The following is a 25,358-nucleotide window of genomic DNA, read 5'->3' on the forward strand; positions in this document are numbered from 1 at the left end:
GCTTTTGTCTATTTGAGGAAGTCTTTATTTTGTTTTTTATTTGGAAAGAGATTTGTGGTGGCTAAAGAATTCTGGGATGACTTTTTTCCCCTTCAGCACTTCAAAGATGTCATTTTCATATTTCCAGTATTTCCTCATCTTTTGTATTGATATTGCTTAACTTGTTTTAAATTCTTATTCTGTCTGTTTTCTCACTCATTACTTCAGTAGTTATTTTTCCTCTATTTTTATTCTGTCTTTAAACTGCTTAGGATTTGCTTTTACTTATGATGGCAGTCAGGGATCTTTGCCAAATCATTGCCTCCTATCTCCTGTCAATCTTGCCTGAGACTCTTCCAAATTATTAGCCTTTTCAAAATACCACTTAATGGTTCATTAATCATTCTGAGTGATGAATTGATTGATTGTCTTTTTTCAGTTCAATGATTTCTGCTTGCATATTTATTTTCTGCATTCTCGTTTCTGGCTTTATTCTCTTGAACTTGTCCCCTTTGGTAAATTTAGTTATCAGCTAATTTTATTTCATTATTATTTTCTATCAAAGACATTTAAAAGAATTTACCATTATTATTGTTTTAGGTGCATGTCATAAATTTTGGCATGAGTTCATCCCTTCTCATTATGATTTAAGGGTTTTATAGTTTCCGTCATTTATTTTTTAAATCATTATTCATTATTATTTTTACATATATATGTTGTTATTTTAGATTTCAGATATGTACAGTCTCTTCTAGTCATCTTTTTTGTTGTTTCTACCTTTATTATATTGAGGTAAGAACATACTCTGGTGGAGTTTTTGTAATTTTTTGAGGCTTCAATTTTGGCCCATGAAGTGGTCAAGTTCTGTGACTATTCCACGAGTGCTTCAGAACAACAGCTGTTCCATTTCACAGCACTATTAATTGGTGTATTTACATTTTCTCTCTCATTTCTGAGATGGGTGTCTTAATATTATATCTATATTAAATAGAATGAGTATCCCTAATCCAAAAGTGTAAAATCCAAAATGCTTCAAAATCTGAAACCTTTTGAACACCAACATGACACTCAAAGGAAATGCTCACTGGAGCATTTTAGATTTCAGATATTCAGATTAGAGATGCTCAACCTATATTATTAATAATTGATGGAAATATTCTATCAGTTTCTATGAGAAACATACTGAATTATCCAATAAAATAGTTGAATTTATTATTCTGGTAGATCAGTTACTTGTTAGTTTACATATTTTGATGTCATATTTTCAGCTACATATACCTCTGTGTTGGTTGTATTTTTGTTCTACAGCATTTCCTACAGGTAAATTCCTACAAAAGTAGGTAAATTTCCTCTTGGTCCTTTATGATGTTTTGGCTGCAATTCTATTCTGTCTGATAATAAAATTGCTACAAGGGGTTTCTTCCATTTTCTCTCCCTCTGACATAATATTTTCCATACACTTAATGTTGACTGGTTGAATCATGGTTTTCTCAAAAATCCAATCTGAAAGTCTGTCTTTTGCTATTAAGTTTCATCCATCTATAATACTTTGATCACAATTACTCTTTTATCTGGCTTATTTTCACTGTCTCATTTTCTGCCTTCTGTTTATCATACCTGTTTTCTCTCTTGCTTGCATTGCGATTTTCTTTTCTATCTTTGGATGGAAACTCTGTAAATCAGATGTCTTTTTTTCCCCCTCAGTTCTGGGAAATATTTGACTGTTATTTCTTCAGTGCCTTCTCCCATCTGTTTACTTTTCTTTATTCTTTTGAGCCTAATACTTCTAGCCTCCAGATTTTTTTTATATTTTATCTCATTCTTTCTTTCTTTTAGATGCCATCTGGAGAGAGTTTTGGCCTGGTTTTCTCAGATATTGTGTAGGTTGTTTGAGCTGTTGTCTTCTACTGATGGTGCTTATGCTGCTCAGTTTCCTCATAATTTTCTCTGGACTCATCTTTAATTCCCCTGTAGTTATCGCCTGCTGCAGTCCCTTCCCAAGTTCAAGTGTTGCCAATGTGATAGTATGAAGAGGAAGGGCCTTTAAAAGATGATGAGGCCATGAGAGCTCCTCACCTTGTGAATGAGACCATTTCCTTGTGTATTTAAGTGTTTTATTATTCAGAGGAACTTAACTTTTACACATCACCCTGAAGGGTGAAAGCAGTTCAATTTGAGGGTGGCTGAGTTTGGTTAGTCCTATTAAAGAAGACAGATACTGCTTTGGTAAACATTCATGGAGCCATTAACAGGGGGCTCAGGCAGAGGGTATGTGATAACCTAGCTTCAAACAGGTAGAAAACATCACATCTGTAACAAAAGAAATGACTGGGCAGACTTTCTTTGAAATCCTGGGAAGAGTAGTTGTATGCTCTATTTACACAGCAGCTATCCTGTCATTATTCCTTTTGCGTTTTAAGCATTGACTTTACCCTCTACTCTCATTAATAGCTAGCTTCTAGGAGGTGTCAAGACAAGGAGACAGCCACAGACTGGGGGAGGGCAAGAAATCCAGAGTCAGATGAGAATCTTTCCCAGTTAGAAGAAGAAAACAAGATTGGAAAAACTAATACTTTGGCTGTTCCTTCTGCTCTCCACTGACCCCTCCTGTGCTTCTGAAGCCTGAATCATCCTTTCTCTGTCTTAGCTCATGTATCATTCATAATATCGCTTTACTGTGGTGATTATAACATATTACCCTATAGTTTTCTGTGGTGCTTCCCCTAAATAAATGCACTCCTCGAAGGAAGGGGCCTTGTCATATTTTTTGTGTGTGTTCAGTGAAAATTTGTTTATTAAATAAATGCATAAGCAGTCATTGAAAATGTAGACATAGGTAAGAATGCTGCCTGTTGGCTAGACCAGTGAGAGTTTTGATTTATTTATAGGAGAACTCTGTCCCTGAGCCAATATGTCTGTCAGTAAGACTAGTCTGAAAGCATAGATTAGGGCTCAGAATGAATAGAATTTAATGATGAAAATTATATCTCTGTCTATCATCTATCTATATAACGTCTAGGAATCTTATACAACAAAATAGATGTTTAGAAAAAATTATAAAAATAAATTTGTAGATAAAATGAGTTTAATTATCACTGACTATATTAGCCAGTAGCTAGTGGGAAGAAGAAATACCATGCTGGTGTGAATGAGAACATATTATTATGTGACAGAAGTGTAATACCCAACTGCAAAGGTGCCATAAGATCAAAATACATAGAGGAAATTAGGTAATAGTACAAAATAAAAATAACCAGCTTCTGGTAACACGTAGATATTTTCCATCTAAATTGTTACTTTTAATGACGGTGTCATGCTGCTCCTGGAGGATGTGATGGGACCTGTGCAGTGAGATTAAATAGGTCCCAGAAGAAACCATATAGTTTGGTGTTCTGCAGTTGTTCATAGATCAAATAGGTCTTTGCTTTTCTATGAAAAATCCCTCAGCAGAGAGAGGTGATGAGGAGGAATTAGATCAGCATGAATTTTCCTTTTCCTCTAGAAATGCTTCAAACACCTTAAGGGCTTCAAGGCAGGGTCCATAAGTGGAAATCTGTAAGGAAAAAAAGAAAATTCACAATCCAGCAGGTGAGAAGACTGCAATTTTTGGTCAAATAAATACCTAGGTGTTCCATTGTCTTGTCTTTTTGAATTCATGTAGTACTTCCTTTCTCAAATAAAAACAGAAGGATGGCAAGGAGCACACGTGCTGCCTTTCGTCCCTCCCTCTTCCTGTGCCCAGCTGGTAAGGAAATTGGATGTTTTACTACAATCACTGGCTCCCCACCCCTACCCCCTGCTCATATAGCTTGGGAAGTGATAATATGCACTGAGTCCATTCCAATAAAACATGCAACATGACTTACTGTTTCTCAATATGTTTTATAAGATAGATTGATTTATACACTATTAGAAGTTGAGTCTGAATAGTTAATTTTCAAAGTAAATTAAAAATAAATTTTTATTACATTGCATATTATCAATAAGCATTTTAAAAACCCCAAATATATTATTTAAACATACAATTTAAAGATAAATGTTTTTAAATGGTGGTGGAAGAACCTTTTCTATATTTTTCACATTTTCTGATGTACTTGCTATTCTTATCTTCTGGTTTCACCCCCTCTGGCCTTCTAGCCTCATGCATGGTTTTTGAGCACATTGAACATGTCCAATCCATGTAGTTCGAACTTTTTGCTCTCTGAGGGTTACCATACCCATCCCTGCATGCTTGCCTTCATCTGGAACCAGTCTGATACATTCCAAGAGGAGGATAGAGGTGGGTCTAGGTCGCTTTGCCACAGGGATCTGCACTTGTTGATCCGGAAGAAAAGTGCTTTTAAAGCCAACCTGGGCACATCTTAAGTCAAGATTAGGTTTGTGGAAGTTGGCTCATCTCTTAAATTCTGTATTTTTTAGCCCCCTGAAATCATTTTTGGAGTGAAAGCTAAGAGTTAGAAATCAGTCTCTTGGATTGGCTTATATGACTTTTTATAATTGATTTATCTGTTACTTAAGCAATACTCTAGTTTTTTTATTTTCTATGTAAATTGTGTTGATGGATCAGCATACAATATTATTTATAATTTCTATTGGTATATTTTTAATTTTAATTACTTTGGTAGACTGATTTGCACTAAGAAAGTTACCCATGGATAGATGTATTAGGGCATATTTTAATATTTTTTAATATGTAACATTCAGAAGATTAATATATCATAAAATTAATGTAGTAACTGACTAGCTTTATGAAATTGTAAGCTTGTTAAAAATTGATTTTTTTTAACTGGAGATGAGAGTTCCATAGTTGAAAAAATATTCCATGTCAGTGCTTTGTAGATTGCTAGTATTATGGATAACCTTGCCTATAGTTCCTTGATGAAAATTATCTGTTGCATTTATAATATCACAAGTAATAAATTATTGAAGTATGTGCCTGTATATGCCTGTGATTGGTATGTTTCATCTTAATTCTGTTTATGCTCTTAGTTTTGCAAAGAAGAAATAACTGCCAGTGGTAGCTGTTAAAATTACATTCAAATCTATTGAGGAACATGTTTTGAATATCTTTTATGCTTATTAAAAAATGCTTTTCTATTGAATTCTCATTTGTTTAAATTATACATGTGATTACTTGACAAGTTAAAGTATAAACAATTTACGTTAGGAAAATGGGATTAAAAATCCAGGAACACTTAAAAAACATTCTTATGGTGAAAATTTAAAAAGTAATTTCATTTAATGAGTTTCAGAAAAAACATCATTGGGTGGAATGTAAATGTTTGAAATATTCTTGAACAAAAGTGCTCTCTGATACTATGGACATGAAAATTCTTAAATTACTCATAAAATGCAGCTGTTTCTAGGAACAGTTGTGAAATACGTTTTAGTCACTTGCCTCAAAGAGAAATGTAGCCTGAAAAGCTTATACACACTGAATTACTATTTTGGTTTAACTTTTTTTTGTGCCTACTAGTTAGTTGCCAGGCACTTTATACTGAGTAGTGAATAACAGATACCTGCTTTTCAGTAGCTGCTTCTCTAGTAGGAGAAAGAGATACATGAACAATTTTAATTTACTGTAGTGAATGCTGTTATAGATGTACATGCACATGACCTGTTGTAAAATCTGGAGTATCATAGTCAGGAGAAGAGAGAAGTTTGCGGCAGGTTGTCATCTAGGTCTCCCTTCCCTCAACACCATGTAGATACGAGCTCTCTGGTCTTGGCAGTAGTGTGGCTATACTATAAACATGGGCAGGGTGATGATGTTGACTTGGATTTTGATGTTATTCTCTCGAATTACTTATTCCTTAAAGCATTTACCTTTCCAAGTCTGTTTCCTTTCTGTGAATTAAAGTAGTAAAAATACCCTGCCTCACCAGGCAGTTATGAGGACCAGTTGAGATAATGTGCCTGAATGAGCTTTGTAAATAGGGAAAATGTATACAAGCTAATCATTAGTATTTGTGGCTCTCACTGTGTGATTTGAGGCTGTTTAACCTCCCTATGCTCTGGATTTATTATCTGTAAGAGGGGGATAATAATGGTTGTTCTGAAAAATGGTAATTGTGAAGATTAAATGAGTTAAAATATGTAAAGCTCTTAAAACAGTGTCTGGCATACACTGTTGCTAAAATATTGGCCATGATTTTAATATTCTTATAGCGGAAGTGGTTGACTCTACCTCTCTGTTACCTTGGTGGAAGATTTTCAAGATACTCATTTTGGTGTGCCCTGAACATTAAGGTTCCATGTAATTTTGATGGCATGATGAAAACTTTATGTGGTTGGACGGTTGTTGTAGATGAGCATCCAGAATTGGATTAACTGATCCACTGCAGGTAGGAACATACCAGGTGAGCAGGTGCTCCCTGTTAGCTCACACTGTCTGCTGAATCGTCTGGAAATGCCTCTTTTTGGCATTCAAATGATATACTCTTCTCTAGTTGCAGAAAGTCAGTTTAATGATTAGTGATTAAGATGCTGCCTTTTTGACAGTCATTAATAAGTTGTTAATTAAAAACCCCAGTCTGGAGCATCTGCCATTGTCCCCTCTTGGGTAGCTACTGTTTCAGATCTGTTTTGTTTGGTGAACTACAGCAAGCTGGGTAGCCATTTCTGATATCTGTTTTAGTAGCAAATTATGGTGCTTCTTGTTGGTTTGATTTCTTCTAGTGACATTTTATTTTCCTGCCTCCTTAGAATGTCTAGCAAAAAGCTTTATTTCATCTGAATTCCACTGAGTCATCACATTGTATGTGTGAAAGAAAATGGATTTATAGTAACAATTAATAAAAAATAGTAAAAGATAATACTGCTTAATAATAAATGTGTACTAAATGTGCCAGGCACAGTGCTAGGCATTTTAATACAAAAGCTCATTTAAATCATCAAATAACATTGTGAGATATCCCTTAGCAATTTTAAACTTAAACTACATGCTTATTGAGGGGCAGCTTGAAGCTGCATTTGCATAGCAGGTGCTTTGCGGTGTATTTATTGGGAGGAGAACTGTTGGAAATTGGAGTGGGTGGTGTGTGCACTGAATCCCCAAGATGTCCCTGGAAATCACCCCTGCTTGCTCTACCAAGGTACCAGAAAATCTGCTCTGAGAAATGAGTCCTTAGGATTAAATTTTTCTATTGTTAGGACCTGCTTGAAGTGTAGCTGTCCCTGGAGAGGGAACTGATTAAATCATTTAACACTTAAATAGGGATTCAGTTATGAAATTATCTTCTGAGCAAGAAAGAAGCTGAAGGCTCAAGTAACATTTAATGGGAGAAGAAGGTGATGGAAGATTTCTTGCTAGTGGTACTTCCTAGGGAATTAGCTGGAGATAGAACTGGGAAGCCGGGGAGACAATATAGAGTGCAGAAGAAGAATTGGAAAGGGCAGATGGGAGTGAGCCAAGTGGCCACTAACGTCTCTTCCTATAGTTACATTGGGATCCCATATTATGGAGAAAATCCATTTGGCTGTCTTCCCCATCTCAATCAAAGCTTTTGTTCCCTTTGGTTCCCTTTGGTCCTCAGCTATGTCTGTGTTCCTGGGAGAATTCAGTTCCATTTATTGGCTCAGCAGTAGATGGTGCTGCTATAGGATGATGGCTGGCAGAGCCATTTCTGAGTAGCCTTGTAGGTTTGGGGGCCAGTGTCGTAGAATTGTCCTTGAAATGTCAGCCATTGAAGTAAGTGGTCGGCCTCTCTCTCTCTCTCGCGCTCTCTCTCTCTGTGTGTGTGTGTGTGTGTGTGTGTGTGTGTGTGTTCACAGCAATGTATTATCTTGTATGCCTGGGTTGGAGAGATGTTAATGAATTTGTGGAGGTTAGAAAAATAATTGATCACTAGACTGTCTCATTTAGGTTCAGGGAGAGAATTCTTCATCCTTGTAACTCAATGTTGTTTTACATGCTCTCTGGAATTGGAGTTAGAAACTGGTGGTATAATAGAAATGCATTTACTCTCAGAGTTTACTGATTATTTCATTAGATATGGTTCAGAATTAGTGTTGTTTCATAAAAGTTGAAATTGGTTTACTTTAGAGGCACAAGAATCTTGACGATTTTCAAGCTGAACAAAAAATAATTGGGAAGTTTTGGGAAGTCAGGAAGTATCTTCTAGTTTAAGATTCACTGCTTGGGGGCACTTCATCACCATTAAACTGGGAAGACAGAAATATTTTAATTTTCATATAACTGGGTTATTTATAGGACTTTTGTCTAGAATTTACTAATGTCTGAGATTACTTTTCCCAGCCTGTAAACATGGATAATGGTAACTGCCTGTAAGGGTAGTTGTAAGTATAGTCAAAGTATTAAGTAAACAGGCTTGGATTATGATTTCACCACCTATTGGCTATGTGGACAGTTTTATTTAGTCTTCTGAAGTTATGGTTTTCTCATCCATTAAAATCCTGGGCAGAGTAAGAATTTAGTAAGATGTATGCTAAATGTCTGGCATACGTTAAGTGGGTTTGCCATTCACATGTGCTTTCTTTTGCCAGGGCTGTATTAAATTTAAAATAGTTTATAACACTTAAGCATCAGATGATTCCACTGTAATAATCTGGATTTCAGAAATTGGAATATCTGGCAACCTTAGGCCTGTACCTCTGGCTGCCTGACTCCTCAAGCTGTGTGACTGTAGACTTCCTTGGGTGGGACGTATTCTCCAGTTTTCTACAGAACTGCCGGTTTAAATCCAGATGATTTCAGCCCTGAACTAGAAGGTTCTGTCTCAGTGGGCTCTGTGATCTCAGAAAACCACTTAATTTCTCCAAGGCTCAGTGTTTTTCTAGGGGTACTAGAGGGTTTGGACTCGCTGATTCTCAGGGTTTCTTCTAGTACTGAACTTGTCTGAAGAGTGATACATAACCACTCACAAACTTCCATGGGGTATTTGAAATAAAACTTAGTCTATAAAATAAAATAATGAAGTATGGATTGTAAGAACAGTTAGATTAATTACAAAATGGCTTAAAATTAATGTTCATGCCAGGCACATGGCTCACCCTTGTAATCTTAGCACTTTGGGAGGCCAAGGTGGGCAGATCACTTGAGGTCAGGAGTTTGAGACCAGCATGGCCAACATGCTGAAACCCTGTCTCTACTGAAAATATAAGGGTTAACTGGGCATGGTGGCAGGCACCTGTAATTCCAGCTACTCAGAAAGCTGAAGCAGGAGAATTGCTTGAACCTGGGAGGTGGAGGTTGCAGTGAGCTGACATTGTGCCACTGCACTCCAGCTTGGGCAACAGAGTGAGACTCCATCTCAAAAAAAAAAAAACTGTTCAGCATTGTTGGCTAGTACCAATCTAGAAAACTGAAGAATTAAATCTTTTAGCCCTGTGCTGTTGATATTTCTCTGTTGATTTTGATAAAGCTATATGGGCAGGGATATCAATTTAGGAGCTTTTGTGAAGCTGGGCATGATAGTCATATGATGGATGACAGACTCAGGATGGCAAGACATCTTGATAAAATGGAGCAGTGGACCAAAACTGAAAAAAGATATGTACACAGTGGTATAATGTGGCATGAAAAATATCAACTGAATAAGTAAAGATGAAGAAGGAAATATCTTAATACGTGAAAAAGACCTAGAGTTTTAGATGATATGTTCAACTGCAAGTGATGTACATGGCCATTACTGTGTCACATAAAGAAAATATTAGGATTTCTGTTTATGTTTATTTAGATAAGCAACTTTTCAATTTGTATGTGTGTTGAATTACATGGCGAGATGGTACTACATGAGTAAAACAGAACATGCGCTTGGGGTACAGTTATAATCTTTTTTTGAGTAATAGGTGAGTGTGATCAGATGTTTGCAGGCTGCTGGATTGGAAGTTTTGTTTGTTGAAAGGTATCATAGTACAGTGGAAAGTACAGGTTTTAGAATCAGATAGTCCTGAATATAAACTTTAATATTATCATGTAATACTTATGTAACATAACCTAATGAGCCTCACTTTCATTGGATGTAAAAACGTGTGTTATAATACTTCTCTCATAGGTATGTTGGATGGTGGCGATGGGATGATTTTACTGCTGCCTTTTGGTTGATTTCTCTGTTTTTTTTTTTTTTTTTGGTCTTTTACATTTGATTTGTCAGGGCTGGAGAATATACTCTGTACAGTTTTATTCTTTTAAATTTGTTGGGTTTAAAAAATGACCCTTAACTGTCCAATAAAAAGTGTATTTTGCTGAATATTCCATGAGTGCTTGGTAAGAATGTGCATTCTTTGTGTTCTGTGAATGTCAATTAGATCCTACTGGTTGATGTCTTATTCAGTTCTTCTGTATCCTTACTAATTTTCTATTTAGTAGTTCTATCAGTTGCTGAGAGTGGGATGTTTGGACCCATGATGAGATGATTTTTTATAATTGAGTTTTTTAAATGTACATCTGTATCTAGCTTTGCGTGACCCAGAGTAGTCAGCATAGTATAGCCTAGTAAAGGGAAGAGTTAATGTTTGCATGACATTAGGTCTTCAGATATTGCAGGGCTGCTATGGGGAACATGGTTGGTTGCCCTCGTTTTTAAATCATGCCTTAAAATGGAAGGAATGCAAAGAAGCTGTAGTGAGAGACTAGTCAGCTTCATGCTAGAGAAAATGTTCTCATCATATGATTTCCCATGAATTCAGTAGCAGAATCTGTCACCATTAGCTCTTCAGGGTTTACAGAAATACTTCATGCCTTTGGCCTCTTTCTTATTATTGAGCAAGCTTGAATACTAGAAGCTCCAGTGCCTTCTTTATACAATGAGCTGGATTAGGTTAGATTTCTGGTATTTAGTGACTCTTTCAGTCAGATACAGACTCAATGTTTGACCCTCTCTTTTGGCATGTTAGCATGCAGAATTAACTTGTTTTCACATTTCACAGTAGCACATGTAAAAATCTGTACTTTCAGTTTTTTGGTCAAGTCCTTTTTTTTTGAGAAAGAGCTTTGCTCTTGTTGCCCAGGCTGGAGTGCAGTAGCATGATCTTGGCTCATGGCAACCTCCACTTCCCTGGTTCAAGTGATTCTCCTGCCTCAGCCTCCCGTGTAGCTGGGACTATAGGCAGGCACCACCATACCCAGCTAATTTTTTGTATTTTTAGTACAGACAGGGTTTCACCATGTTGGCGAGGCTGGTCTTGAACTCCTGACCTCATGATTTGCCTGCTTCGGCCTCCCAGAGTGCTGGGATTACAGGCATGAGCCAGACCTACCTACCAAGACCTTTTAAAATAAACCTTTTGGGGAAGATGTATTCTAGTAGAGAAGGAGAGATGTGAAGTGACAAAAAATATCCTCAGGCTTTGGGTCTTATCAAAGCAGTCATTCTTGAAAAGTCACATTTTATTTCTCTGTTCTTCATTTTCTAGAGTAAAGCCATCAGGTTCTTTTAAATAAGTGTGTCTCTTTTAAATAACATATGGCTGGAAAAATACTCCAGCTGAGAATTGATCTTTTAGTTGTTGATTTTAGTATAAGACAGTTACATTGACTGTGATGATTGATTGTTATGTTGGGATTTATATCCTTCAGTTTTTTTTTGTATTAGATTTGTTTTTTTTTTACTGTTTATTAATGCTTTTTTTCTGATTTCCTTCTATTTATTAACATTAAAAATTTTTTTTTGTTATTTTCCCTCTACTGGTTTGGCCATTATGCATTCTGTTAGACTGAAATTTTAACACATATACTCTGATTAATTTTACAAAAGATGTATCTGGGTTTTATTAATTTTGTAAATCAAAGAACTAAGAATTTATTATCATATCAAAAAACATGACCACTTAGAGTTCTGAAATACGGATTTGTTGTTGTTCTATGACTCTAGTCTGTTTCATAGCTACTTGCTAATTGCATTATTATTAATGGATCTGGAGAATGATACCTCATAGAGATGTCAAGGCTGATATGAATTTACTGTGGGATAATTTCATCCATGCTTCAGCACTACAGATTTATTGTTAACAGATGTCATTAAAGTGAAGCTACTGCCAGTTGTTGAACTTGACTTAGAAACTGAAATAAGCTGCAGGAAAAAAACCTCTTTTCAGATGAAACTGAAAAATACCTATTGGAATCATAACAATTAAAGACTTGTCACTTCATTCGTCAACTTTTTGTTCTTTTTTCTTTTTTGTTATGGAGAGAGACACTTCTCTAGTCTCCATTTGTTGGTTACTGTCACCACCAGTGGCAGTTTTACATAAAATAATGCCAAGGGGGAAGAATACTGAAACATAAAAATGTGGTGGTGGTAGTTATATTTTTTAAAAATATATATCCTGTTGAAATAGTTTTGAGTTTTAGCTTTGCTGTATCCAACCTCAAAGCATTAATTCCGTATGCCTAAATGAATTTGCTAGCTACTAAAGGAATAGTTGAAATGCTGTGAGGCTCAAATCTCTACTTATAACATGGAAAATTATTCTTCTAATTTCATTTGGGTAAAAATGAATTCCCATGAACAGATGTTAGCAAAGCAGGCTTCCTTTTATTATTTGTCTTACCGCATACACAGTATCCAGAAACGTGTTGATATGAAACAAAATCAAATCAAGGTGATTGTAATGTGGACATTGGATCAGGCTTCTGGAATGTTCATTTCATAGGTTGCTTTGCATTTCTCACTTGGAGATGCATTCACAACTTTATACTTCTTTGCTTTAGTTTTTTGCACTTTAAAAATGAGAACTATAATGATCTTGAGCTCACATGGTTGTCAGTGAAGAAATTGGAAAAGGCAAAGTTTTTTATTTAAATACATTACATATTAAAAATTAATATCAAACTTATGAAAAATTTATTTGACAAAAAAGCAAGTGATATTGGCTCTACAAAATGTACTTCTGAATTTTCTATGTGACTATGTATTTCTACAATATATAGAAATATATAGAAATATTTTATAATATAGAAATATGTAATTGTATAGAATATTCAGAAGTACATCTTGGAGGGAGTCAGGGAATATTTTTCAACCACTTGCATGTATAATCTTTCTTTTCTCGCCCTGGTTTTTCCCCTTTTTAGTTCACTCAGCTGTTCTAGAAGACAGTGATGTTTTAGGGGGAGATTTATTCAAACCACAGGGGAATGTTTAAGAAGAGTTGCTTTGCTTGAAAAAAAAAATGTATTTGTTTTGATTATATTTTAAAGAAATTGATACTTTTAAAGTAACTTTTAATTTCAAAATGATATTAAACTTACATAAAAGTTCCATGAGTAGCATAAAATACTTCCATGTATACTCTTTACCCTGATTCACCAGTGTTCATCTGTTTGCTTCATTGACTTTATCATTAGTTATTTCTCCTTTGTACACAAGCTGTTTTTTTCTGAACCATTTAAGAGTTATTGTAAACTAACCCTTAACTGTTTCAATGCATGTTTCCCAAGAATAAGGACATTTTCTTATATATCCATAGTAGAGTGATAAAAAAATAAAACTTTTACTATCCTGTCCACTGTCTGAACTTAAGTTTTATCAGTTGTCCCAATAATAACTTTTATAGCATTTCCTTCCTCCACTGGATCTAGGATCCATCTATATGCATTGTGTTTAATTATTGTGTCTTAAGTTTCTTTTAATCTTGAATCATTCTTCATCCTTACGTTTTTCTTTCTTTCTTTTTTTTTAATTGCATTTTAGGTTTAGGGGTACATGTGTAGAACATGCAAGATAGTTGCATAGGTACACACATGGCAGTGTGTTTTGCTGCCTTCCTCCCCTTCACCCACATTTGGCATTTCTCCCCAGGCTATCCCTCCCCAGCTCCCCCCCCGCTGTCCCTCCCCTATTCCCCCCAATAGACCCCAGTGTGTCCATGTGTTCTCATTTTTCCTCACCCGCCTATGAGTGAGAATATGCAGTGTTTCATTTTCTGTTCTTGTGTCAGTTTGCTGAGAATGATGGTCTCCAGATTCATCCATGTCCCTACAAAGGACACGAACTCATCATTTTTGATTGCTGCATAATATTCCATGGGGTATATGTGCCACATTTTCCCAGTCCAGTCTATCATCGATGGGCATTCGGGTTGGTTCCAGGTCTTTGCTATTGTAAACAGTGCTGCAATGAACATTCGTGTGCATGTGTCCTTATAGTAGAACGATTTATAGTCCTTTGGATATATACCCAGTAATGGGATTGCTGGGTCAAATGGAATTTCTGTTTCTAAGGCCTTGAGGAATCGCCACACTGTCTTCCACAATGGTTGAACTAATTTACACTCCCACCAACAGTGTAAAAGTGTTCCTATTTCTCCACATCCCCTCCAGCATCTGTTGTCTCCAGATTTTTTGATGATCGCCATTCTAACTGGCCTGAGATGGTATCTCAATGTGGTTTTGATTTGCATCTCTCTAATGACCAGTGATGATGAGCATTTTTTCATATGTTTGTTGGCCTCATGTATGTCTTCTTTTGTACAGTGTCTGTTCATATCCTTTGCCCACTTTTGAATGGGCTTATTTTTTTCTTGTAAATCTTTTTGAGTTCTTTGTAAATTCTGGATATCAGCCCTCTGTCAGATGGGCAGACTGCAAAAATTTTTTCCCATTCTGTTGGTTTCTGATTCACTCTAGTGACTGTTTCTTTTGCTGTGCAGAAGCTGTAGAGTTTCATTAGGTCCCATTTGTCTATTTTGGCTTTTGTTGCCAATGCTTTTGGTGTTTTGGTCATGAAGTCCTTGCCTACTCCTGTGTCCTGAATTGTTTTGCCTAGATTTTCTTCTAGGGGTTTTATGGTGCCAGGTCTTATGTTTAAGTCTTTAATCCATCTGGAGTTAATTTTAGTGTAAGGTGTCAGGAAGAGGTCCAGTTTCTGCTTTCTGCACATGGCTAGCCAGTTTTCCCAACACCATTTGTTAAACAGGGAATCCTTTCCCCATTGCTTTTGTCAGGTTTATCAAAGATTGTATGGTTGTAGATATGTTGTGTTGCCTCCACTGCCTCTGTTCTGTTCCATTGGTCTATATCTCTGTTTTGGTACCAGTACCATGCTGTTTTGATTACTGTAGCCTTGTAGTGTAGTTTGAAGTCCGGTAGTGTGATGCCCCTCGCTGTGTTCTCTTTGCTTAAAATTGACTTGGCTATGTGGGCTCTCTTTTGGTTCCATATGAAGTTCATGGTGGTTTTTCCAATTCTGTGAAGAAAGTCAATGGTAGCTTGATGGGGATAGTGTTGATTCTATAAATTACTTAGTGCATATAGCTATTTTCATGATATTGATTCTTCCTAACCATGAACATGGAATGTTTCTCCATCTGTTTGTGTCCTCTCTGATTTCATTGAGCAGTGGTTTGTAGTTTTCCTTGAAGAGGTCCTTTACGTTTCTTGTAAGTTGTATTCCTAGGTATTTTATTCTTTTTGTAGCAATTGTGAATGGCAGTTCGTTCTTGATTTGGCTGTCTTTAAGTCTGTTATTGGTGTATAGGAATGCTTGTGATTTTTGCACATTGATTTTATATACTGAGACTTTGCTGAAGTTGCTTATCAGTTTCAGGAGTTTTTGGGCTGAGGCAATGGGGTCTTCTTGGCATACTATCATGTCATCTGCAAATAGAGACAATTTGGCTTCCACCTTTCCTATTTGAATACCCCTTATTTCTTTTTCTTGCCTGATTGCTCTGGCTAGAACGTCCAGTACTATATTGAATAGGAGTGGTGAGAGAGGGCATCCTTGTCTAGTGCCAGATTTCAAAGGGAATGCTTCCAGTTTTTGCCCATTCAGTATGATATTGGCTGTTGGTTTGTTGTAAATAGCTTTTATTACTTTGAGATATGTTCCATCAATACCGAGTTTATTGAGGGTTTTTAGCATAAAGGGCTGTTGAATTTTGTCAAATTCCTTCTCTGTGTCAATTGAGATAATCATGTGATTTTTGTTTTTGGTTCTGTTTATGTGGTGAATTACGTTTATAGACTTGTGTATGTTGAACCAGCTTTGCATCCCTGGGATGAATCCTACTTGATCATGATGGATAAGTTTTTTGATGTGCTGTTGCAGTCGGTTTGCCAGTATTTTATTGAAGATTTTTGCATCTATGTTCGTCATGGATATTGGCCAGAAGTTTTCTTTTCTTGTTGAGTCTCTGCCAGGTTTTGGTATCAGCATGATGTTGGTCTCATAAAATGATTTGGGAAGGATTCCCTGTTTTTGGATTATTTGGAATAGTTTCAGAAGGAATGGTACCAACTCCTCTTTGTGTGTCTGTAGAATTCGGCTGTGAACCCATCTGGACCTGGCCACACACTAAAAAAAATCCTTACTTTTTTCTTTCATGACCTTGATGTTTTTCATGAGTACAGGCAAATTATTTTGTGGAATGTATCTTAACAGATTTGTCTGCTGTTTCTTCATAATACTATTCAGGTATTTGTTTGCTTATTTATTCATTGACATTTATTATGTTCTCTTAGATTCTTAGGCAGTGTTGTAAATTATTACTGTCAGTGTTAACTGTTGCTCAAATTGTTACAGGTCTGGCCAGTAGGAGCCCCTTCAGCTTAGAGAACAATGTCATCATCATTCTTTACGTTGTATATCATCTTGTACTTTTTCTCCTGCATCCTTGGAATCAGCCGGTACTCTAAGACCCCTGATTCCTTTTAGTAGAGAGTGGTGTTTAGGTCTTGGTGCTAGATGTGCTTATTGCTACCAGGATGTCATAATTTTTAGGTCTTCTTGGCATTCAAAGCAAGGGGAAGAAATACACACACACAAATAAATATTTATCTCTCTTTTTTTATTGCATTTTAGGTTTTGGGGTACATGTGAAGAACATACAAGATAGTTGCATAGGTACACACATGGCAGTGTGATTTGCTGCCTTCCTCCCCTTCACCTATATCCGGCATTTCTCCCCATGCTATCTCTCCGTTCATCTATCCATCAGTTCACTTGTCCATCAAAACGTGAAAAACCATGACTTCATACTGATACCTTCAGTTTCAGTCTAGTACCACAGGGTTCATTGCAGTATTCTTCCTTTCCATATTTGTAACTCCACCACCTAAGAAACAAGGCTTTATTATTATTAATATACCTACTTATTTGCTTAATTCTAACAAAAAAAGTATATTTAAAATTTCTACTCTTATAGCACACTGAAAAAGTAACCTAATGACTAGAGTTCAGTGTTTGCATATGGTTCTTTGTGTCTTTAGACTGAGGGTATGTAGTCAAAGCACTGAATTCAGAAGTTACCTTGGTTAGTTCATTTTTTTCCTCTCTTCTATGTTTCTGTGTTCTTTGTTTGAAATACAGTAAGGTTCATATGTTTCTGTTGTATTCCACTTAGCATTCTTTCACCCATGCTTTTTGGTTTTATTTGGATATATGAAACAATATGGTTTCAGAAATGAAAGATGTCCCCAGAAACATTATGGCTCTAATTCTTTCAGTTTCTCTGCTCTGTTTATGCAGCTCTCACCCTAGTTCCTGTTACTTGTAGGTAACTAGTGTCATTAATTTTTAGCTTATCCTTCTTGTATTTCTTTTGCAAAAACAAGCAGATTCATGTGTTTTCCCACTCTGTCATAGACAAAGGTAACTGTGTGTGTGTGTGTGTGTGTGTGTGTATGAAGTTTGTTTTTTTAAATCAGTTCATAGAGATCATTCTTATTCCTCCTAACAGCCTATTCACCCAGTTTTCTAAATGTTAACATTTCAGTTGTATCCAGTAGTTTGCCATCAGAAACACTGTAGTGGATAACCTAGTGCACATATATGTTTATAATGTCAGAGGTGAATATTTTGGTTAAATCTTTGGAAGTAATATTGCTAAGTCAAAAGGTAAATGTAAGAACTTTTGTTAGATATTGTCAAATTCCCCTGAATAAAGGCTGTACCAATTTTAATTTGCACAAGCCAGGTTATGAGAGGACCTATTTCTTTACAGCCTTGTCAACAGAATGTGTTGTCAGAAGTTTTAATTTTTTGCTCTACTGAAACATGGGAAATGGTATTGCAGCATAGTTTTTATTTGCTTTTATTATTTGTTAAGTTGAAGAGTTTCCACATGATAAATACAGTTTGTAGGTCTTTTTTGTGAATTGTCTGTGTCTTTTAGCTGTTTTTTAAATGGTGTTTTGACTTTTTTTCTCATGTAGACATTCTTGGTATATTATTAGTGCTACTGGCTTTTTAACTGTGATATGTGTTGCAGCAAATATTTTTTTCTAGCTTGTCATTTGTTCTTTTTGAATAGGATGTAATTCATATACCATAACAATAATCCTTTAAACATGTACAGTTCAGTGGTATTTAGCATGTTCATAAGGTTGTTACAGGATTACCACCATCTAGTTCTAGAACATTTTCATCTTCTAAAAAGAAACCCATACCCATTGGCACCTACTCTCCTCAGTCCACAAATCCCCTGACAATCACCATACTTTCTGTCTCTCTGAATTTAATTACTGTTTTTTTTTTTTAACGTCTGGCTTCTTTCTCTTAGCATAATGTCTTCAAGATTCATATATGTTATAGATGCATTAGTACATTTGTTTTTATGGCAGAATAATATTACATTATATGGATATACAAGATTTTGATCAATTGATAAACATTTAGAATGTTTCCACTTTTTGACTGTTAAGAATAATGCTACCATGAACCCTTGTGTGCACGTTTTTGTGTGGACAAAAGTTTTCATTTCTTTTGTATATGCCTCGGGGTGGAACCGTCAAGTTATATGGTAGATTCATGTTTAGACTCTTGAGGCACTGCCAAACTGTTTTCCAAAGCACTTGTATCATTTAAAAATTTTAGCAGTACCTGAGAGTTTCCATTTCTCCACATCCCTATCAACACTTGCCATTTTATTGTCCTTTTGACTATAACCATCTTCCTGGGTGTGCAGTGGTATCTTATTGTGGTTTCATTTGTGTTTCTCTTAAGAGTAAGGATATTGAGCATCTCTTCATGTGCATATTGGTCATTTGTATGTTTTCTTTAGAGAAATGTCTTCTTTAGATCCTTTGCCAATTTTAAATATTGAGTTCTTTTTATTGTTGAGTTTATATATTCTGGATACTAGTCTCTTGTCAGATAAGTGAGCTGCAAATATTTTCTCCCATTCTGTGGGTTGTCTTTTCGTGTTCTTGATGTTGATCTTTGAAACAAAGTTTTCATGATGTCCAACTTACCAGGGTTTTTGTTTTTGCTTTGCTTCATATCTAAGAAGCCACTGCTTAATTCAAATTTGCAAGACTAATGACTATGTTTCTTCTAAGACCTTTGTAGTTTTAGCTGTTACATTTAAGTTTTAAATTTAAGTTAATTTTGTATAAAGTAGATGGTAGGTGTCTAGCTTCATTCTTTTTTATGTGGATAACCAGTGTCCTATCACCAGTGTTTGAAAAGACTGTTCTTTCTCCACTGAGTATTCTTGGTATCCTTGTCTGTCAACAATCAGTTACCCATAAATTTATGGATTTGCTGTTTGTCTTTTGAATTTGCTTATGAATTTTTTTTGGCCATGCTCAAGTTTGAATTTTTGTGTAGCAGAATTTATCAACATATTTCTTATCTTAATTTTGAGTCAAAGAAAGTTTTCTGCTATACTTAAGTTATGGAGGACTTTAGCCATGTTTTCTCTTAGTAATTATGTCATTTTCAAAATGCCTGTTCTTTTTATCTCAGAACCATTTATTTGATTTTATTACTTTAGAGAGAGGGTCTTATTTTGTCACTCAGGCTGGAGTGCAGTGGCATAATCATAGTTCACTGCAACCTCAAAGACCTGGACTCCAGCTATCCTTCTGCCTCAGCCTCCTGAGGATCTGGGACTACAGGTGCATGCCACCATGCCCAGGTAGTTTTAAAAAATTTTTAAGAGATCAGATTTTGCTATGTTGCCTATGCTAGTCTCAAACTCTTGGGTTCAAGCAGTACCCCTGCATTGGCATCCCAAAGTACGGGGATTACAGGGGTGAATCACCATGTCTGGCCAGAATCATTTATTAACAGTAAATTTTGCTCAATGATTTCAGGTGCCTCCTGTAGCATATACTAAATTTACATATGTATATTCGTCCATTTATTGGGCTTTCAAGTCTGTTTCTCTGTTTATGTAATACTGTGATTTTTTTAATTAAAATTTTTATTTTGTGCTAGTTTTAGATTCATATGCAGTTGTAAGAAACAACACAGAGATTTTCTGTAACCTTTTCCAGTTTTCCTCAGTGGTGACACCTTGAAAAACTGTAGTACAGTATCAAAACCAGGATATTGACATGGATAACAGTCTACAGATTTTTTGCAGTTTACTTGAACTCATTTATGTATATGTGTGTATTTACTTCTGTGTCATTCTGTCACATATATAGGTTCAAGTATTCACCACCACAGTCAAAATATAGAGCAGTTTCATCATTGTAAGGATCACTCAGGTTGCCCTTTTATAACCATACCCATTTCCTCTTTCATCCTCCCTACTCTCTGGCAACCACTAACCCTTTCTCCATTTATATAATTTTGTCATTTTAATGGCATTACAAAAGCAGAATTATACAGTATATAATTCTTAGGGGTTGGTTTACAAAATCTTTACTCAGTGCAGTTTCTTGGAAATGTACTCAAATTATTGCATATTTATTATTGAGTAGTGGTGTAGGGTAAGGATGCACCAATTTGTATAATCATTTAGTTTTTGAAAAACACCAGGGTTGGTTCTGGGTTTGTACTCATGAATAAAGCTGCTAATGATCGTTCATATACAGGTTTTTATGTGAACATAAGTATTCCACATTCCTCTGAGATAAATGCTTATGAGGGTGATTGTATTGAAGTGGCCTTGTTTTCTGGGGTGACATTTAGAGTTCTTCGTCTCATAGCCAAGGAAATCAAGGAGGTGGACACACCAAGGGTGAAGTTTAGAGCAGAAATTCAATAGGAGAAGGAAAAAGAACAGCTCTCTGCTACAGAAAGGGGTCCTAGAAAAAGGGTTGGCATCCTGTGATGAAATGCAGGAATTTTTACAGACAAGCTAGTGGGGAGGCGGTATCTGAACATAGCAGGGGAAAAACCAGTTAGGACCAGGTGTGTCATCTGCATAGGGTACAAATCTCTGGAAGCCCCTACTCCAATCTTTTATTGTACAGACAGGTCCTCAGCCTGAGCTGCTCCATGTTGCTTATTTATTTCTTACTGTGCATGTGCTAAAGAAGGGGAGGTGGAACTCCATGGTAGACATACTTGGCCCCAGGTAGCCCTTGCTATCGATGCAGCTGTTGGCATCCCCCAGCTTGATCTTCCAGGCTACTGTTTGTCAGAAAGTGAGTGATTCTTGGACTGCTTTTTAGGGAAGTTATGCCAAGCATGCTTTGCCATTACTATCTGCCTAAACAGTTTTTTTCTGTCTCCTGTGTCATGATAATGGCATGTTTAGTTACATAACAAACTGTAAAACTGTTTTAATTATAGGGGCTTTTCAGTATGTTTTAATATCTGGTGGGGCCAATAACCCCTAAGAGCTTTTCTTTTCAAGCATTTTCCAAGCCTTAACACAAAATGGTTGTATTATGCCAGTGAAATCTTTTTGTCTAATTTATCCTGCTTATAGTATTGCAGATGGACAAAGTAGCATTTTCATTGCTTTCCCAGCTTCAGCTCTTGACTATCTTTAGTCCAACTTGGCTGGCAAATTGCCGTTTTAGTATGTCGCATTTGTTCACATCTTTTCTGAATTTCTCAATTATTCTTGTTAAGAAACTAAAATTATGAAATTTTTATTCCTCTTATTTTTTCTTATCCAATTACAATAATGGCACTTGCATATATATCAGTGATTCTCAAACGTTAGTAACTGAATCATTGATGTATATGCAAGTGCCATTATTTTAAGGTAACAGAATCACCTGGAAGGCTTATTAAAACACAGATTGCTAGGCCTCAGCCACAAAGGCTCTAATTCAGTAGGTATGGGGTGGGGCCTGATTATTTGCATTTCTGCAGCACCTGGTGATGCTGAGGCTGCTGGCTTGGGGACCACATTTTGAGGACTAGTAGTCTTTATTAGAATGGCTTATGGAGTGCCTCTGGGAAGATTGCTGGGTGGTATGATTGATGCTATATTTGAATGATTGTGTAGGACAGGTGTCATTATGGCTGTACTGCTAAAAAAAAACAAGGTATATGATGCTGGTATCTAACAGACTTTTAAATCTTAGTACTGAAAGGAGATAGAAAAGTTCACCTTTTAAGTCATTCATTGATTGAATTGTTCATTTATTCATAAGATTTCTTTGCTTCCAACTACATTTGCTAGGCAGTAAAATGGATTCTGTTTTACATAGTTAGGATTTTTTTTTTAAGAAAAGTTAAATGTATTTTCTAAAATTCTATATTTAAGAAGCAAAGGGTTAATAGAGATTAGGAAGGGTAATGTGTGGCAGGGTGAGGGGAAGGTCATGGGGTGATAGCACAACAAGGAGAGTGTGGTCAATAATAATTTAACTGTACATTTAAAAACAACCAAAAGAGTATAATTAGCTTGATTATATCATAAAGGATAAATGCTTGAGTGGATGGATATTCTATTTTCCATGATATGATTCTCATGCATTGCATGCCTGTATCAAAATATCTCATGTACCCCGTAAATATATACACCTACTTTGTGCCCCCAAAATTTAAGAAATTATAAAAGCAAAAAACAAGAAAGAAAAAAGCCCTGGACTTTCAGAAGCCTTTGAATAACCTTTGCAGAATTGTGCCTCTGTTCTACACACAATTAACTGTGTTAAAACTGTGAATTAAAGCTGAAATTTAATTTCACCAACTTAATAATGTCTTTATAACTGATGATGACATCTTGGTTGCCTTGAGACAACAACCAAAGACTTGATTTCCTTGAGATAAGGATTTTGGTTGAATCAGTATTTCTGTAGTATTTATCTTATCTCATAATGATTGTGTTACTTTGCCAAAGATTGTACTCATACCTTGACAAATGAAACTATATCAGTAAATTAATTCTATTTAAGTCAGAGTAGAATTGACTAGGGGTTACCGACTGACGAATGTCAGAGCCCAGTGTTTTACATGAAACTACATTGGAAACTGGCCTCTGGAACTTGATGTTTTCTTTTGACCTAAATCTACTCTGTAATGTGAGATAAGTACAATTGTTTAAAGATTCTTAAGATGTTGACTTCGAATTTGCTTATTTGTGTTTAATTAAAATGGTGCATACAGATATGTATGTAGTGTGGTTTGGCAATAGTTAAATTTGGGAGCAGAGAAGGAACATTTTTAGAAATCTTGGTTTCCAAGCAACCAAACACACAATATCAGATCCGTGTACCACTTGCTTAATGTTAAGATGCCCTAAATGTAAATAATTGATTGAGCAGAGAGTAGAACAGCCAATATAGTCAGCTGAATTCCAAGCTCCTTAACCTGAGCTCATTATGCTCTGGTTAGAGAATAGGGTGGCTGAATTCTCTTAGAAAAGGAAATCAGATAATCTCTGGCATGCACATAGATCTTGAAAATTATTTGGACTTAAGTAAGCATTGAGTTTTCAAGCTTTAGTTTAGTGAATGTGAATATTTTGATCTGTGATCTTTCAGGAGACAAATGAGCTCAGAGCCAGGGTTTCTCCCCCTGTTTCTGGGAGCCATGCACCCTCTCCACCCAAAACAGAGGACCTAAGGAGTGATTGATTTTATAAAAGATACAGAGTAACACACTCTATATATTCATCAAACCCTATAAATAACTTTCACTTCTAGACCTCTCTGATATAGATATCTTTCTTTTCATTTTGGAAGCTTTCCATGGGTGATTTCATCCATACTTGTGGTTTTAACTCTTGTACTTCTATGTATGACTTCCAAACGATACCTCAAGCCTCATTCTGTTTCAGAATTAGATTTTCATGTTATAACACATGCTGGACATTCATTCATAGGTCCAACTCAAAATGTCTAAAAGGAATTAATCTCTTAATCTGTCTGCTACTCCAGAGCAGATTACTCTGCCTGCTCTGCTCTGTCCCATCTTGGGTTGTGTTTGGGAATATCACAGGGCTCTTTGATTTCTTGCCTTGTTACCCTTACATGTGGCTATTTGCCATAGTCTGTCAATTCTGCCTCACTAGTCCTCTCCAGTAAGTCTTCCTTCTCTTCTACTCTTATAGTCTCTCACCTTGAACTTTTATTTATTTATTTAACTTTTTTTAAGGCAATCTCACTTTGTCACCCAGCCTGGAATGCAGTGTTGCGATTATGGCTCACAGCAGCCTTGACCTCCTGGGCTCAAGCAATCCTCCCACTTCAGCCTTCCCATGCAAGTAGCTGGGACTACAGGCATGCACCACGATGCCTGACTAATTTTTTAATTTGTTTTTGTAGAGATGGGGTTTCACCATGTTGCCCAGCTGGTCCTGAACGCAGGCTCAAGCGATCTGCCTGCCTCCCGAAGTGCTGGGATTACAGGCTTGAGCCACCACACCTGGCCTTTACTTTGACCTTGACTCATCTCCGTATCCCTTATCTTTGCCTGCTCAAGTCCACCTTTTATCCTACAACCACGATTTTTTTTTTTAGAAACACATTTCTGACCACATTGCTCACCTTTAAACACTTGGATGATGCTTGATCACCAGCAGCATAAAGTCTAAGCTCTTTGGGTAGACCTACTAGTCTGCCATGTTCTCACTCTTGTCTACTTCTCCATCTTGATGTCTTGCCATTCCCCAAACATACTTTAGAATACAGCGATTCAGAACTCCTTTTAGTTCCCTGAAATCACTGTAATGTTTCACACATCCTTACCTGTGATTTTGCTGTTTTTTCTTACCCCTGTGTCTCTTTTAATTCTTTTGCTTTCAAGACATTGCTCTGGGTTTTCTAGGATGCCTCCCTTGATTTCTTTTGCTCACCCATCTGCTGCCATCACAGATTATGTCAGTTGACTCATCCCTAGGATCTTCATAGGGCATCCTGTGAATCCACTTTATTGAATTCATCTTTAAGCTCCTTGAGTGGAGGGTGTGTGTTTTATTTCTCTTGGTGTCTCTCTTTCCCTGTATGACTCTTGAAATCATTGTGAATTGATCTGTGCACTTCTTTATGGAGGTATGCAGAATTAACCACATAATTGTGGCAAGAAATGTCTTTGCCTTTTATTTTTAATGGCAATGAGAGTTAGTAGCATGTTCTTTGTATTTATCTTGGGTATACATTACTACAAAGCAGATCACCCCAAAACTCAGCAGCTAAAAACAAGAAATAGTGTGTGTGTGTGTGTGTGTGTGTGATTTCTTTTTTTAAAGATGGAGTCTCATTCTGTTGCCCAGGCTGGAGTGCAATGGTGTGATCTCGGCTCACTGAAACCTCTACCTCTTGGGTTCCAGTGATTCTC

General features: G+C 36.3%; 1 protein-coding gene across 2 annotated transcripts in view; it reads left to right on the plus strand.

The window, feature by feature from the left end:
* The window catches only part of SH3GL2 (SH3 domain containing GRB2 like 2, endophilin A1), a 208,742-nt gene that overhangs the window by 69,870 nt on the left and 113,514 nt on the right, over positions 1-25,358 (plus strand). Inside the window, exon 1 of one of the 2 annotated variants that reach the window (XM_008997300.5) lies at positions 1-25,358. This exon is cut by the window's left edge and continues 16,114 nt beyond it; it is cut by the window's right edge and continues 23,623 nt beyond it. The exons of the other annotated variant lie outside the window; for it this stretch is intronic. The gene's annotated coding sequence lies outside the window, so the exon portion shown is untranslated. 2 annotated transcript variants of the gene reach the window in all.

Source organism: Callithrix jacchus, chromosome 1 (assembly GCF_049354715.1).
Source record: "Callithrix jacchus isolate 240 chromosome 1, calJac240_pri, whole genome shotgun sequence".
Lineage (NCBI taxonomy): Eukaryota > Metazoa > Chordata > Mammalia > Primates > Cebidae > Callithrix > Callithrix jacchus.